General features: G+C 36.6%; 1 protein-coding gene across 1 annotated transcript in view; it reads right to left on the reverse strand.

Moving 5' to 3' along the window:
• The window catches only part of OSTN (osteocrin), a 36560-nt gene extending 29404 nt beyond the window's left edge, over window positions 1-7156 (reverse strand). The window contains exon 1 of the mRNA XM_005675118.3: window positions 7104-7156. The gene's annotated coding sequence lies outside the window, so the exon portion shown is untranslated. The remainder of the gene's footprint in view (window positions 1-7103) is intronic.

Consider the following 14980-nt stretch of genomic DNA (forward strand, 5'->3'; position numbering starts at 1 on the left):
CTAAATTTTGCATGAAACCATTTTGTATAAAAATGATTATTATTGAGCCCAAGGCAGGTATTTGAAGTCAAGTCCTTCCAGGGAAAGTAAAGCTTATACCCACAATGACTTAGGGAACTTGGGGCCATCTTTAAAGTCAATCAGCAAAGTCTATGTTAAAAATCAAGAAGATACAGAACAGTTTGACATTATAGGGATAGTCTTAATGCTTCAATGAGTGCTTAATGCTTGAACAGGCATTAAGGTTGTTTCCAGTTTCATTGATGAGAGAAGAAACCAGGTGCTTGAGACACTCTCCTGCTGGAAAGCAGAGACTTGGAGGCTGGAATCTCTTCTTTATTGGTGCTGATATGCCACGCCACAACCTTTGGTGCAGTTGGCTCCACAAACAAGAAAACTAAACATGGCTAAGGCACTTAGAACTTCAGAAGTGGGGATTAGTTTCAGATCCTCTTAAACTCAAATACTTAATTTAAAGTCATTGAGGATTTTCACCCAAGAGCAATTGAACTACAACTGGTTGCTTCTATCACTAGCATATACATTGTCTATATATCATTCTCACTGAAATAATCGGAGAAATACTTGGTGTTTATTTTATTTAACATTCTCTTAGTGAAATTTGCTCTTTTCAGTAGGTTGTGTGATGGGCATTTGCTTGATATATTGAGTATGATTTTGAAACGAAGGTGCAAATTGAGACTGAGAAACTTAACATTTCATTTTTTTTAATGAAAATGTCAGGAATGCATTCTTTCTCATTTCTCATTGTTCTTCCATCAGCAGTAGTCACTTTTCCAAAGTCACAAAGCCAGTTTAAAGAGCCAGAACAACAACGTAAGGCTTTCAGCCTCTCAGTTTCATGCTCCTTCAAGTCTAACTTATTTGTGGAAGTATAAAGGACATCTTTCCCATCTCCAAAACAAATTGCTTATAAAGTCAGATGTGTATGGGTGAGGTGTTCTTAATGTGGCAGACACCTGCATTTTAAAATGACTTTCCCTGAGTACTACAAATCAGAAAGAGTGATAATTTACTAGTATACATATGTTAACTGACTTTATTCTGGCACCATTTTTGTTCTTTTTCAGACACTATTGCCTTCCCAAATCATAAAACTTTGTTGTTAAATACCTCAATTTTTTTTCTATTTTGAGTTTTCAACCATACTGCTAGTATCTTTCTTGCACAAATTTAAGAAGGTAGAAACCTACCATGATATTAGTAAGATCACATTGTTAAAAAGCCTAGATAAATAAACTATGTAAATGTTGCTGTAAATTCCTTGATGGTAGGAACTATGTCATGTTCACTATTTTATCTCAGCACCCAACATAATGCCTGGCAGGGAGTCAGTATTATGCGTTGAAAGAATGAATGAATGAAGCAGCCCTTTGTGGTAGGAAAACAAATGTGGGACAGATTCTAAGTGATATGGAAATTAAGGCTTAGTCATGGGAAGAGATTTGCCCAACTTTTATACCTACAATAATATCTGATGACGTTATGCCAAACTCCTGGTATGCCTGTTCATGTTTCACATCACAGATTCTCATTCTAATGAGAGGGACATGTGTCCTTATTCCTTAATCATAATTCCAGTAAAGTTTAAGATTTCTCCTTATCAAACACTAATTTGCATTCTGATCCCTGAAATATTGTAAATTTCTTCATAGTAAACTATGTCCTCTAGAAATAGAAGAGAACTTCGTGTATGATTGTGTAAAATACTGGTAAGGGAACTTGTTGTTTAATTCTAACAGTTAATATGGGAGAAAAAAGAATCTTCAAAACTAGAGATGGGGAAATGTAGATAGAATTGCACATACACATGCTATTTGGTCATCTGATACAAGCCATTTTTATGTGGTATGAAAAGGCATTCAGAGAGTAAAGTTGGATAAATGCAGTTAAATATGGTATATATATGCATCAGGATAATGTGGACTGTTACCACCTCCTTCACTTTTTACTCCACTCTGTACTTGCATATACTATTAATGGGCTTCCCAGGTGGCGCTAGTGGTAAAGAACCCACCTGCCAATGCAGGAGGCATGAGAGATGTGGGTTTGATCCCTGAGTCAGGAAGATTCCTTGAAGGAGGGCATGACAATCTGCTCCAGTATTCTTGCCTGGAATTCTTGCCTCTGTCTCATGGACAGAGGAATCTGGGGGGATACAGTCCATGGGGTCACACAGATTTAGATACGACTAAAGTGACTTAGCCAGAGAAGGCAATGGCACCCCACTCCAGTACTCTTGTCTGGAAAATCCCATGGGTGGAGGAGCCTGGTAGGCTGCAGTCCGTGGAGTCGCTAAGAGTCGGGCACGACTAAGCGACTTCACTTTCAATTTTCACTTTCATGCATTGGGGAAAGAAATGGCAACCCACTCCAGTATTCTTGCCTGGAGAATCCCAGGAACAGAGGAGCCCAGTGGGCTGCTGTCTATGGGGTTGCACAGAGTCGGACACGACTGAAGTGACTTAGCAGCAGCAACAGCAAAGTGACTTAGCATGTATGAATACTATTTTAAAAAATAGTAAATTACATTTCAATTACATTAAATTAGACAATATAATCAATGAAAAAATACTCTAAAATATAAATAGAAGCCCAAAATATATTTTATAATACTCAACAACAAGATGCATTTATTAGGTATATGCTGTTTATTAGGCACCAGGGATATAAACATGAATGAGACACTCTTTCTGTCATCCAGTTGCTCACAGCCTGGTGGAGATGAAAACTCCTTGGCCACTGGCCCTGCCCAGCCAATGATTTCCTCCTGCAAGAGCAGACTCTTCTGTGATTCTTTCATTTCCTTCAAGTACAGTTGTTGTAAATAATCTTTTTTATTTTAATGTCTGCAAGGTACTTTATTATTTTGAAATCCGTCCATCTCCTTTCATCCTCCTAATAGTCAAGCTATGATTTATATGGAAAATATTATAATTCTATTTTTTAATAGATGAACTGACCCAACTCAGGTTACTTCCTCATCTCCTGACTCCTGGTATTGTAGTTATACTTTCTAATCCAAGAAAAGTGAGTTAGTAGAAAGAGACTGGTTGTTCTTAAGTTACACAGACTTGAATATGACTCTTGACTGGAAATGTTACTTAGCTTCATTGTTTTTAATATCTTCACCAGGAAAATGGGGCAAAAACTTACTTTTTAGGCTTATTGTAAGGACTAGAAATAATACAGCTAAAGGGACAGGCATAAAGTGATAACTTTTTAAATAGTAGCTATTGTTATCCTGATATTAGGGGCATCCCTCCTAGCTCAGTCAGTAAAAAATCTGCCTGCAGTGCAGGAGACCTGGGTTCTATTCCTGGGTTGGGAAGAGCCCCTGGAGAAGGAAATGACAACCCACTCCAGTATTCTTACCTGGAGACTCCCATGGAGAGAGGACCCTGGCAAGCTACAGTCCTTGGGGTTGCAAGAGTTGGAAATGACTTAGCGACTAAACCACCACATCCTGATATTATTGCCTTCTAAAAATAGCAACTTGTCAAAATATTACTTTTTATTCTTTTATTTTTATGAAAAATTTTTATCCTTGTTCATTTTAAGGAATAAAATTGGACCTTGGAATCTAGAATTATAGCATAGTGATAGAAAATAAAATATAATAAAATAATATTGACTGAGGGAAGGAAATTTTACTAAAGAGTTATAAATGGCAATTACTTTTAACATTTAATGTTATAGTATACTATGCAATATCATTAATTTCAGCCATAATATTTCTATTAAAATATTTGTATAAAACTATGAACAATATCTGGCTTCCCAGGTGATACTAGTGGTAAAGAGCTTGACTGCCAATGCAGGAGACATGAGATGTGAGTTTGATCCCTGGGCCAGGCAGATCCCTTGCAACTCAGTCCAGTATTCTTGCCTGAAGGATCCTATGGACAGAGGAGCCCAGTGAGCTACAGTCTACGGGGTCTCAAAGAGTCGGACATGACTAAAGCAACTTAACAAGCACACATGCATGAACAATATCATAATGAAAAGAAAGCAATGGGAAAAAATCTGTTACACTTAAAATATAATTATTCTTCAAACTCTTATTGTATTAACCAAAGTAAATTTTTAATTGAATTTTAAATGATTTATATTTTGTTTTATGGTTCATAAAATATCCTATTAAGTTTATTTTATTTTTTAAAAATCACTAATTATGTTGAGTCTTGGTTTCCCACAGGTTTTGTAATGTTGACAGTATAGCATAGTCAGGCTGTGTAAGGGAAGTGGAGCCAGCGTGAGTGTTATTGTAGTTAAGGACTTCACTACAGGAACTAGACTGTACACAAACATGGGAGCAGCCAGTAAGGGATGGACTATGGAAGAGGAAGAGATGCCACTTTTTAAACATCTTAGTGCCCTGGCATGGATGGACAAGTCAGAGTTTGCAAGGAAATGCAACCATCAATGTGGGAACACAGGGAAGTCATGGAGAAATCCATGGAAAGGCTCTTGGAGAGGACCATGGAAAGCCACAGCTCTTACTTGGTGGGCCAACAGCCAAGTTATCAGTGGTGGCCCAGCTGATATTTTAAAGGTGCATTTTTCACAATGGTTAGAACCTTGTGTCATAGGAACATAGAGTTTTAGAAAAGAAGGAGGCTATCATCAGAAACTGGAATTTACTATTTTCAGTAAGGGCTTCTCTGATAGCTCAGTTGGTAAAGAATCCACCTGCAATGCAGGAGACCCCGGTTTGATTCTTGAGTCGGGAAGATCCTTGGGAGAAGGAATAGGCTACCCACTCCAGTATTGTTGGGCTTCCCTTGTGGCTCAGCTGGAAAAATTATCCGCCTGCAATGTGGGAGACCTGGGTTGGATCATTGCATTGGGAAGATCCTCTGGAGAAAGGAAAGGCTACCAATTCTAGTATTCTGACCTGGAGAATTCCATGGACTGTATAGTCCTTGGGGTCGCAAAGAATTGAATACGACTGAGCGACTTTCACTTTCACTTTTCACTTTCAGTCCCAGTAAATGGAGAGAGCCAGACTCAAAGGTAATTAATTTGTCTAAGGAAGGGGAGATGAAAGGGAGATTTTAAATGGATGAAGAGGGGGTAAGCAGAAGGAAGCATTGCAGAAGAGTTGGTTCTGGAGGGAGTGTGTGCTTTGTGCTGAGACCAGAGCTGATGAGGCATCGATAAGGGAGAAAAGGCAAAACTGAGCAACAGCCAGTTCATGCCAACCAAAGAACCAGTAATTACTGGGCAGTGATGCTAACCACTGTTCCTGTGAGGTGCCCTGAGAATTATCTGGAGAAAGGAGGAGAACTCAGCTGAAAACATCTCTAACCAGAGAGATCTTCAGGGACATAGAAGTTGGCCCATGTAGAGAGGTGCCCAGGGCTAGGAGGGAACTTGTGACTCTTCGTGTGTATACACACAAACTCTAGTTTTACTAGGAAAGAAGGAAGCCCCTGGGAAGCTGCGTAAAAGCTGATGAAGTCAGGATTGAGATTAGAAGGCTGTTTTCCTGACTCCAAAGCTTGTATTCCTCTGATAACATTGAATCTAAGCAAAGATTGTCTGGTGGGTGATCACAGTGGATGAATTGTTGGTAAGAAGGTTAAATTAGATGATGTCTAAGGGTTAGCCCCAAGATTCTGTGATACTGATACTTCATTCTCTAATATAGGGAAAACTGATGGATGTGGGAGCTTCCCAGGTCATTCTCATATCAATATCACTGGCACTTTTAGTTCTTTTGTCTTTTTCAATGATAACGAAATGTTACAGAGCACCACTCTGTGCTTAAGCTTGCCTGAAGTTGCACAACTGCATAATGACAGAGTTGGGATAATATTTTGAGACTGCTCAATTTGAGTTCTGTTTCAATCGAATTTTATTAACTAATGTTCAAATCATCAAAATATTTGAATAAATTAAAATTGCACCCCTAAGGTCCCCAAACCTATTTTCTAAGCATAACTGCTTCTTTATTGCCCATGATTCATTGTATCAGAATCAGTTAAAAACCCTGAGAAATAAAGGGAGAAAGCAAGTAACCTTAAATACCATAAGTAACTTACTGAATGAAGCCACATTCAGTTAACTTATAAAGAGGAGACTTGAATGCTTATCCACAGGAAGTTCTCCTTAGAAAAGTTCTATAAGAGTGCTGAAGAGTAATACCATGTTACAGAGAAGACACAAAATGTGCCTGATGTTTGTGGGAGACCATTAAATATACTGCTATCAATTCTATAGCTTCCCTGGGCACTGAAATCATCATAAATCATTGCTTATCTAATTTCTAGAGAGATAACTCAGAAATATATAGTAGTCACTTTCCTAAACCTATAGAACCTATAATTGGAATTCAAAGGAGTTATATTTTGTTTTGCTAGAACTGAATTTGTAGACTATACAGTTTCCACAGATCAAAACTTGAAACAACAGTTTAAATTTCTTCTTAAACAGAACTCAAGCATATGTTTCTGATTAACACTTAATTCAATCATTAATAGCAAGAGCACTTCCAATACTGAAGAAGAAACATGACCTAAGTCTATTTTAAACTAGGTTATTAGTATCATATTTGCCTATTTGGGTTTCATAAGAATAAAAGCACTGGATAGTATAGGTTTGAAGAACATAGAGCATATAATTTGGTTAATTTAGGGATGTTTCTTAAGTTCTAATTTTAATAGAAATAAAGATAAGAGAGAAACTTCCTTTTCTACCTAGGTTTTCAGAATCAGGCCACTTTGTAACTTTAAATATTCTTAACTCTTGACACATTTGATAAAAGCAAAATTAATATATCTAACACTCTTATAGGATCATTATTTTGAGTTCTTTTTTTCTTTATTTTGAAATAGAATATAAAAGCAAAAACAATATAATAAATATAAAATGCCTGAGCAAACAATTATCTCTACCCTAAGTTTGCATTACAAAATATCTTAGATATTTTACTCATTTTTAGAGAGAATAATATTCCCCAAAACATTTCTAATTTTCACAAAATCAAGATATAATCAAAGCATTTGAAAAGTATTCAAAAACTTGAAAAAAAAAACAGTTAAAAGGAAAAAGACTATCAGCTTTTATATTTAACTTACCTTGTGAAAAATCAGGAGAGTCTAACTTTAGAGTCCTGTCTGTGCAGTTTTTCCCAAACTCAGCTCTGATGGTGAGTTTTCTCTCTGAGTTTTTATAGTCTCAGTTATACACCCCTCACTCCAATCCCTGCCTTTGCTTTCTCTTACATCATTTCTACAGATTTTCCACTGAACATTTTCCCAAGCTTCTTCTCAATCTCTCTCTCTCATTCTTTTTTCTCTCTCTCTTTCCTCACCTCTGTCTCTCTTTCTCTGTTTCCCTCTCCTATTCTTCTTTTTCATATTTATTCCATTTATTGCTTTGACCATGGAATTTAAGTAGCAACGGGAGAATCAGCTCTGGAAAATTTAAGTATACATTTAGTATTGTGTTCAGTCTTAGACTCATCACCTCTTCCTGAGGTTTCAGTCCAGCTCTGATAAATACAAATCACATTTGTGAAATAAAATGCATTAATATTCATTAAATAGAAAGTCACTAGGGCATTTCAAAAGGAGATTTAGGGAAACAAAATCAGAAACACAAACTGATTTATTGGTGTATATTTTTGACTCTGAAATTAAATGATCAAGTGTGGAAATGGTGAATAGTTTCAGCCTCAGTCAGGTGCACAGCTTGAAACTGACAGCTACTTCATAATTAACATTGCTATACTGGGAAGGCTGTCACTTACAAACCTATAAATACTAAACTGTGACATGTGGGCTATAAATGCATACATTGTACTCATTTTTATCTTGCTTTTGTTCTCTTGTATTTTAGTTTCCTTTTAACCAAAACATTTCTGCCTCTGTCTGAAGGTTTCCTTCATTCCCGTTTCTTACTAATCACATTTGAAACTTTACATACCTGAATTATAAAAAATAAGTTATTAAGTCCTTAAAGGAATATGTTGTCAGATCATTATTAGCTCACTTAAGTCACCAGTAGATCCCCATTTGACAGATAGAGACTGAGGCTAGGTAAATGATTTAATGAAATCACACAGCTAGGAAGCAGCATTAGAGCTAGATTTCAAATACAGATCTTCTTAATTCCATATCCAGTTCTTTTCCCACAACTTCATTCTGCCCCATTATTTAAGAAGCTGGAAAAGAGAATCCAAACCAGATTAATTGGCACAAATAGAAATAAATTTGTTCTTTTTGGTTTTACTTTAAAAGCCATTTAAAATACTACTTGCTAGTGTAGGAACAATTACATGGTTTACTTAGATCTAGATGGAGAACTGACCAGACTATACTGAATTGGTGGGACAGTAAAATGCTTCATTTTTATGAAGGGTTTCCAGGGATAACATATGTCTCAACAAGCTTGAAATTTGAGTAGTTGGCAGCAATAGTTCACAAGTCAAGATAAAAATACAGCCTAATTGTGGATCCTTGTTTAGACATTACTGCAATAAAACAATTATGTTAACTTGAATCCACATGATGGAAAACTCTCAATATAGATTTAATGGATTCACCATAATGCTACTAGAAGCTGATATTCTTGATGTGCCTTCTACCCTTATTTGAAAGGCCTCCCTTAGAGTGCTGACAAGTGATATCTGTGGCTGATTTATTCCAGATCTATCCCTGCTTAGACAGTCCAAAGATTCCACCCTATTTGTGGATTTTGTTGACCTAATTCAAAAATTTGACTTAACTGTTCTGTAGCAGTAGAACTAGCAACAGTTTATTCCAGGAACATAACCATGGTACATTTAAGCCATTTATACAGGCTTCTCCACATTATAAAGCCCTATGTAAATTACTTATACATTTATATATAGTAAAGAAATTGTTACTTAAAAGAGAGAGTAAAATAGAAGCATATGAAGACACTGAAGGAGAATAAACACCCAGTAATAGAGAGACTAAGATGAAAAAGGAAAAAAGTATTACTAAAAACTTAATTCTCATAATAACCTTATTAGTGAGGCATTATTATTACTATTATTTTATAACAGATGAGAAACTAAATATCAAATATGCGAAAGGGTAGCCAGAGTGCTCACACTTAAAATGATACACACTGCTGTGTATAAAATCGATAGCTACTGAGAAACTAGTCTATAGCACAGGGAACTCATCTCAATGGATTGAAGTGATCTAAAAGGGAAGAAAATTGAAAAAGAAAATGGGATGTATGTATACATATAACTGATTCATTTTGCTATACAGCAGAAACTAGTACAACATTGTAAAGCAACTATACTCCAATAAAACTTTTTTTAAAAAGTGATGAGGCCAGAAGACAGCTTTCTGTATCGTTCAGAATTCTGGCAATAAAGAAATGGTACATTCAAATTGAATAATTTGAGAATAATTTATTGTGGGCAGGGTGTGGAGGAATGAGAAAGGATTGTGCAGTATACTGAACCCCCGATAATAGCCAGGTATTTCTAAACCTGAAGGATTAAAAGTGAGATTACAGGGACCCAGAACAGAGGGATCTTGGTAGAGAAAGTTGCTTGGCAGAAGTGTAACTTTTCATCAAGGAACACAGGTAGTTAAGCGTGATCTACAAGGGAGGGAATCTAGGAAGCAAACACTGAGATTTCACTCTGCTTCCTGGACACAATCTCCTGTTGTATTTACCTCTGGTCAAACCTGAGAGATAAAGGACTCAGCATGTTGTTTAACCTCAAAATTGCACTAAGAGACATACAAATGGCATTCCTTGTAAAGATCAACTTGAGTGTGAATGCCACTGTTACCCACATTGTTATGCCATACTTCCTGATGCTTTTTTTTTTAAGTCAGGGTTATTGAAGGATAATTTACATAAACAAAATTCACCCCTTTAAAGTGCACAGTTTGATGAGTTTTGACAAATGGAGACAGTATGTAGCCTCCACTACAATCAAGATAAAGACCATCTCTATATAGCCGCCCCTCCCCCACCCCACTGCCTTTTACAGTTAATTCTCTACCCAACTCCTAGGTCCTGGTAACCACCCATCTGATTTCTGTCTCTATAATTTTGCTTTTTCCAGAAGGTTTAGGAAATTATACAGTATGTAGTCTTCGGTGTCTGGCTTCTTTTACTCAGAATAAAGCTTCTGAGATACATCCGTATTACTAAATGTACCAGCACTTGGTTTCTTTTTAAAATGCGAACGTTCTATTGAGTGGATGTGCCACACCTGCTTAACCATTTACCAGTTGGTGAAAATTTGAATTGCTTCCAGTTTTTGGTGATTATGACTAAAGCTGCCATAGTCATTAACATAGAAATCTTTCAGTGGATATATATTTTAATTTAACCTGGGAAAATATAAAGAAATGGGATTTCTGGATCACAACTGGGATTTCAGTTCAGTTCAGTCACTTAGTCGTATCGGAGCGACCCCATGAATTGCAGCACGCCAGGCTTCACTGTCCATCACCAACTCCCGGAGTTCACTCAAACTCATGTCCATCGAGTCGGTGATGCCATCCAGCCATCTCATCCTCTGTCGTCCCCTTCTCCTCCTGCCCCCAATCCCTCCCAGCATCAGGGTCTTTTCCAATGAGTCAACTCTTTGCATGAGGTGGCCAAAGTACTGGAGTTTCAGCCAAAATGATGTCCAAAGTCGCTCTAGTATTTTGCATCTCCACCAGAAATGTATGAGAGTTCTAGTTACTCAGCATCCTTGCTAGCATTGGACAGTCATTGCCATTTCCAAAAATTTAGCCTTTCTAATAAATGTATACTGGTATCTAGATGTACTTGGGACTTCCTCAGGGGCTCAGTGCTAAGAATCTGTCTGGAATGTAGGAGACATAGGAGACATGGGTCCAATCCCTGGCTGGGGAAGATCCCCTGGAGGAGGGCGTGGCAACCCACTCTAGGATTCTTGCCAGGAAAAATCCCACGGACACAGAAGCCTGGAGGTCTATAGTCCATGGAGAAGCAAAGAGTCGGACATGACTGCGCACAAGCACTATACTGAATACTATCTTACTGTGTTTAATTTGTATTTCCATAAAAACTAAGGGATGTTGATAATCTTTTCATGTACTTACTTTCCCTTGTATATCTTCTCTAGTAAAGTGTCGGTTCAAATCTTTTGCTTATCAGTTGTGAGACTTCTCTATACATTCGATACAAGATTTTTTAAATGAGATTTGTGTTTTGCAATTTTTTTCCCATTCTCTAGCTTGTCTTTTCACTCTCATAGCAGCTTTGTTTCATAGAGCAGTCATTTATAATTTTGATGAAGTACAATTTGCCATTTAAAAAAAACAGAACATATTTCATATACCCTAAGAAATCATTTCCTCACTCAGGTTTGCAGTAATTTTTTCTTGTGTTTCCTCTCGAAGTTTCTAAAATTATTTGGCTAGTCTAAGTCATGTCCATTTCCATTTAGGTTTTAAGATCAGCTTATGAATGGGTACAAAAGAACTAACTGGGATTTTATTGGGATTTCTTTGAATCTATAGATCAATTGGAGGAAAACTGACATTTTTCCAGTATTCTGATGTGTGAACTTAGTATGCTTCGCTTTTATTTAGCTCTTTGATTTCTCTTTACAATGTTTTTAAATTTCTAAAGTGTACTAATCTTGTATTTATTTTGTTAAATATTTCACTAATTGTTTGATATTTTTGATGCTATTACAAATGTAGCTTCTAAAATTTCAATATCTAAGTGGACATCTCTAATTTACAAAAATACAATTGATTATTGTCTATTGATCTTTTATTCTGTGACCTTCTTAAACTCATTTATCAGTTCTAGTAGGTTTTTATAGATTAAACGGGATTTTATGTAAGTATATAAAATCCTCTGGTTTAGGAAGGAAACCTGTTTTGTATCTTCAACTTGTATGTCTCTCATATTTTTGTAATTGTTTATTGCCTCATCCAGCCCCTCCAGTGAAATATTCTGTAGAAGTGGAGGGTGAACATCCCCACCTTATTCCTGATCTTGTGGTTAAGAAGGTATTAATTTTTCACCATTAAATATGATAATATAGGTTTTTTATAACTGCCCTTTATCAGGTTGCAGAAGTTCCCTTCTGTTATTAGTTTTCTGAAAGTGAATTATAACCTTGCTCTTCTGAGATAAATTCTACTTGATCACAATGAATACATTTAAGGGTATTTATTTATGAGGGAGATAGGCTTTTTACTTCCTTAAAATGTATTTTTCAGCTTTTGGTATCAGAATTATGGTGGTCTCACAAAATAATTGGAAAGAATTATGCCCTTGTCTTAGCTCATTCAGGATGCTATAAAGAAAATACTATAGACTGGAAGGCTTAACCACAAACATTTATTTCTAATTTTCTGGAAGCTGGGCAGTCCAAGATTAAAGTGCCTGAGGATTTGGAGTCTAATGGGAGCCTATTTCCTGGTTTGTAGGTGATGAACTTCTCAATGTTTTCCCACATGACAGGAAGTGCAAGAGAGATCCGTGGGGTCTCTTCAGCATGCATGCTCAGTCTCTCAGTCATGTCCGACTCTTTGAGACCCTATGGACTGTAGCCAACCAGGCTCCTGTGTCCAAGGGATTTTCCAGGCAAGAATATATTGGAGTGGGTTGCCATTTCCTCCTCCAGGGGATCTTTCTGACCCAGGGATCGAACCTGTGTCTGGGAAACCCATTGGGTCTTTTTTGTAAGCACACTAATTCTATACATGAAGCTTCCACAATTATGACCTAATCACTTCTCAAAGACCCCCCTCTACCCCCCATCTCCTAATAATATCACTTTAGGGGTTAGGATGAAAAGTGAAAGTGTTAGTCGCTCAATCTGACTCTTTAAGACCCTATGGACTGTAGCCTGCCAGGCTCCTCTGTTCATGGGATTCTCCAGGCAAGAATACTGGAGTGGGTTGCTATGCCCTTGCCCAAGGGATCTTCTCGACCCAGGGATCAAACCAGCATCTCCTGCTTGCAGACAGATTCTTTACCCTCTAAGCCACCTGGGAAACCCCTGCAATTATTGATATACTTTTTTTTAAAGCTACAATCTTAAAACTGGTGTTTTTTGTTTCATCTATTTTCTGCTATTCTACTTTAATTTGGATTATTGTTCATACCTATGTTTTAAGTTGTTGCTATAGATTTACAATATGCCAATCATTATATTGCCACAGCTTTCCTTCAAGTCATATTTTTCCACTTCACATATAGGGTAACAATCTTTTAATAGTACAATTTCATATTATTCTTTTGATCCTTTGTAGTAGTATTGTCACACTTTTTAATTTTTGCTTTTATAAGCCTAATTGTTTTTTCTATATTTACTTTACAAAGTCAATAATTTTTAGTGCTTTAACATTTTTTAAAATTTATATTTGCCTATATTTACCATTGCTGATACTGTTTTTTGTGTTTGTGTGTGTTTAGATTTACACTTTTAAGTAATACTATTTTTCTTTTGCTTAAAAAACATTCTTTAACATTTCTCATTATATTTTTGTTCAAGAGAGTGTTTAACTTATCTTCATTTTTCACTTTTATTATTGCTCATGATAGAATTCTGAGGTGATATTTGCATAGTGTATGTTTGGAAACCTGTTCATCTGTGATATACTTTATGATGTAGTAGTATTTTCCTTTCCATTTATAATCCTGAAGGTTTCTGAGTTTCTTGATTGTTTTCTTTCATTAATTTTGGGGGAAAATGACCATTACCTCCTCAAATATTTTTTGTCTCATTCTCTCTTTTTTCTTCGGTGACTCTGAGTACATGTGCGTTAGATCATTTGATATTGTCCTACGCCTCTTGGAAGGTCTGATTAAGGAAAAAATATCTTTCCTCTATATTATTCAGTTGAAATAGTTTCTGTTGACCGAGCTTTAAATTCATTTACTTTGTGTGTGTGTACACATGTGTGCCCATGTGCCTGTGTGTATTTAATTTCAGCATATTATAGACCTCGCAAATGAATGAGGATTTCACTTATATATTGTCTTCTGGGAACTCTAAACTCTCATGCCAATGACACATTTACTTTAAAAATTTGTTAAAATTTCAACTGTTCTTTTGTTTTTAATGACTTTTATGTTGGCTTCCTATTTTTCAAATGTTGTACCCAAGGTGAGACAATCTGTATGTCCTCTCTCCCCTCAGAAGAACTGCAAGAATTTGAAATTTACCAACCCTGATTATTATTGACGTCAGATCCCTGATGGTCTCAAACAAAGTTAAAATTTTGCATGATTTTGTGAAAGTGACATTGTCTTATGGCTTTCATATACCAAATGAAAGTATAAGTTTTCTTCCTAATATTTTATGCTTGTTTGGCTGTGTAACAATATTTTAATAATTCCTTTCCATTCTTGACAATATTGTATTTATTATCATTCCAGTTTTGTAGATGTTAAAACAGATTTTAAAACACTCATACAGTAGAAATGAGATGCACAGCTTGTCTCTTAGCTATGTCCTTTTCCACTGCATTTTTCATCTGTATAAATCATCCCTTTAATAATGAAATTCAGAGGTGTAAGAATTGCATTCACAAGCCTCCTCATATTTCCTTTGTATTTAGTGAACTAATTGAAATGAACTTGAGAAGAAGGCTGAGCGCCAAAGAAATGATGCTTTTGAACTGTGATGTTGGAGAAGACTCTTGAGAGTCCCTTGGACTGCAAGGAGATCCAACCAATCCATTCTGAAGGAGATCAGCCCTGGGATTTCTTTGGAAGGAATGATACTAAAGCTGAAACTTCAGTACTTTGGCCACCTCATGTGAAGAGTTGACTCATTGGAAAAGACTCTGATGCTGGGAGGGATTGAGGGCAGGAGGAGAAGGGGACGACAGAGGATGAGATGGCTGGATGACAACACAGACTTGATGGATGTGAATCCGAGTGAACTCCGAGAGTTGGTGATGGACAGGGAGGCCTGGCGTGCTGCGATTCATAGGGTCACAAAGAGTCGGACACG

The sequence above is a fragment of the Capra hircus genome, chromosome 1, assembly GCF_001704415.2.
Source record: "Capra hircus breed San Clemente chromosome 1, ASM170441v1, whole genome shotgun sequence".
NCBI classification, from domain to species: domain Eukaryota; kingdom Metazoa; phylum Chordata; class Mammalia; order Artiodactyla; family Bovidae; genus Capra; species Capra hircus.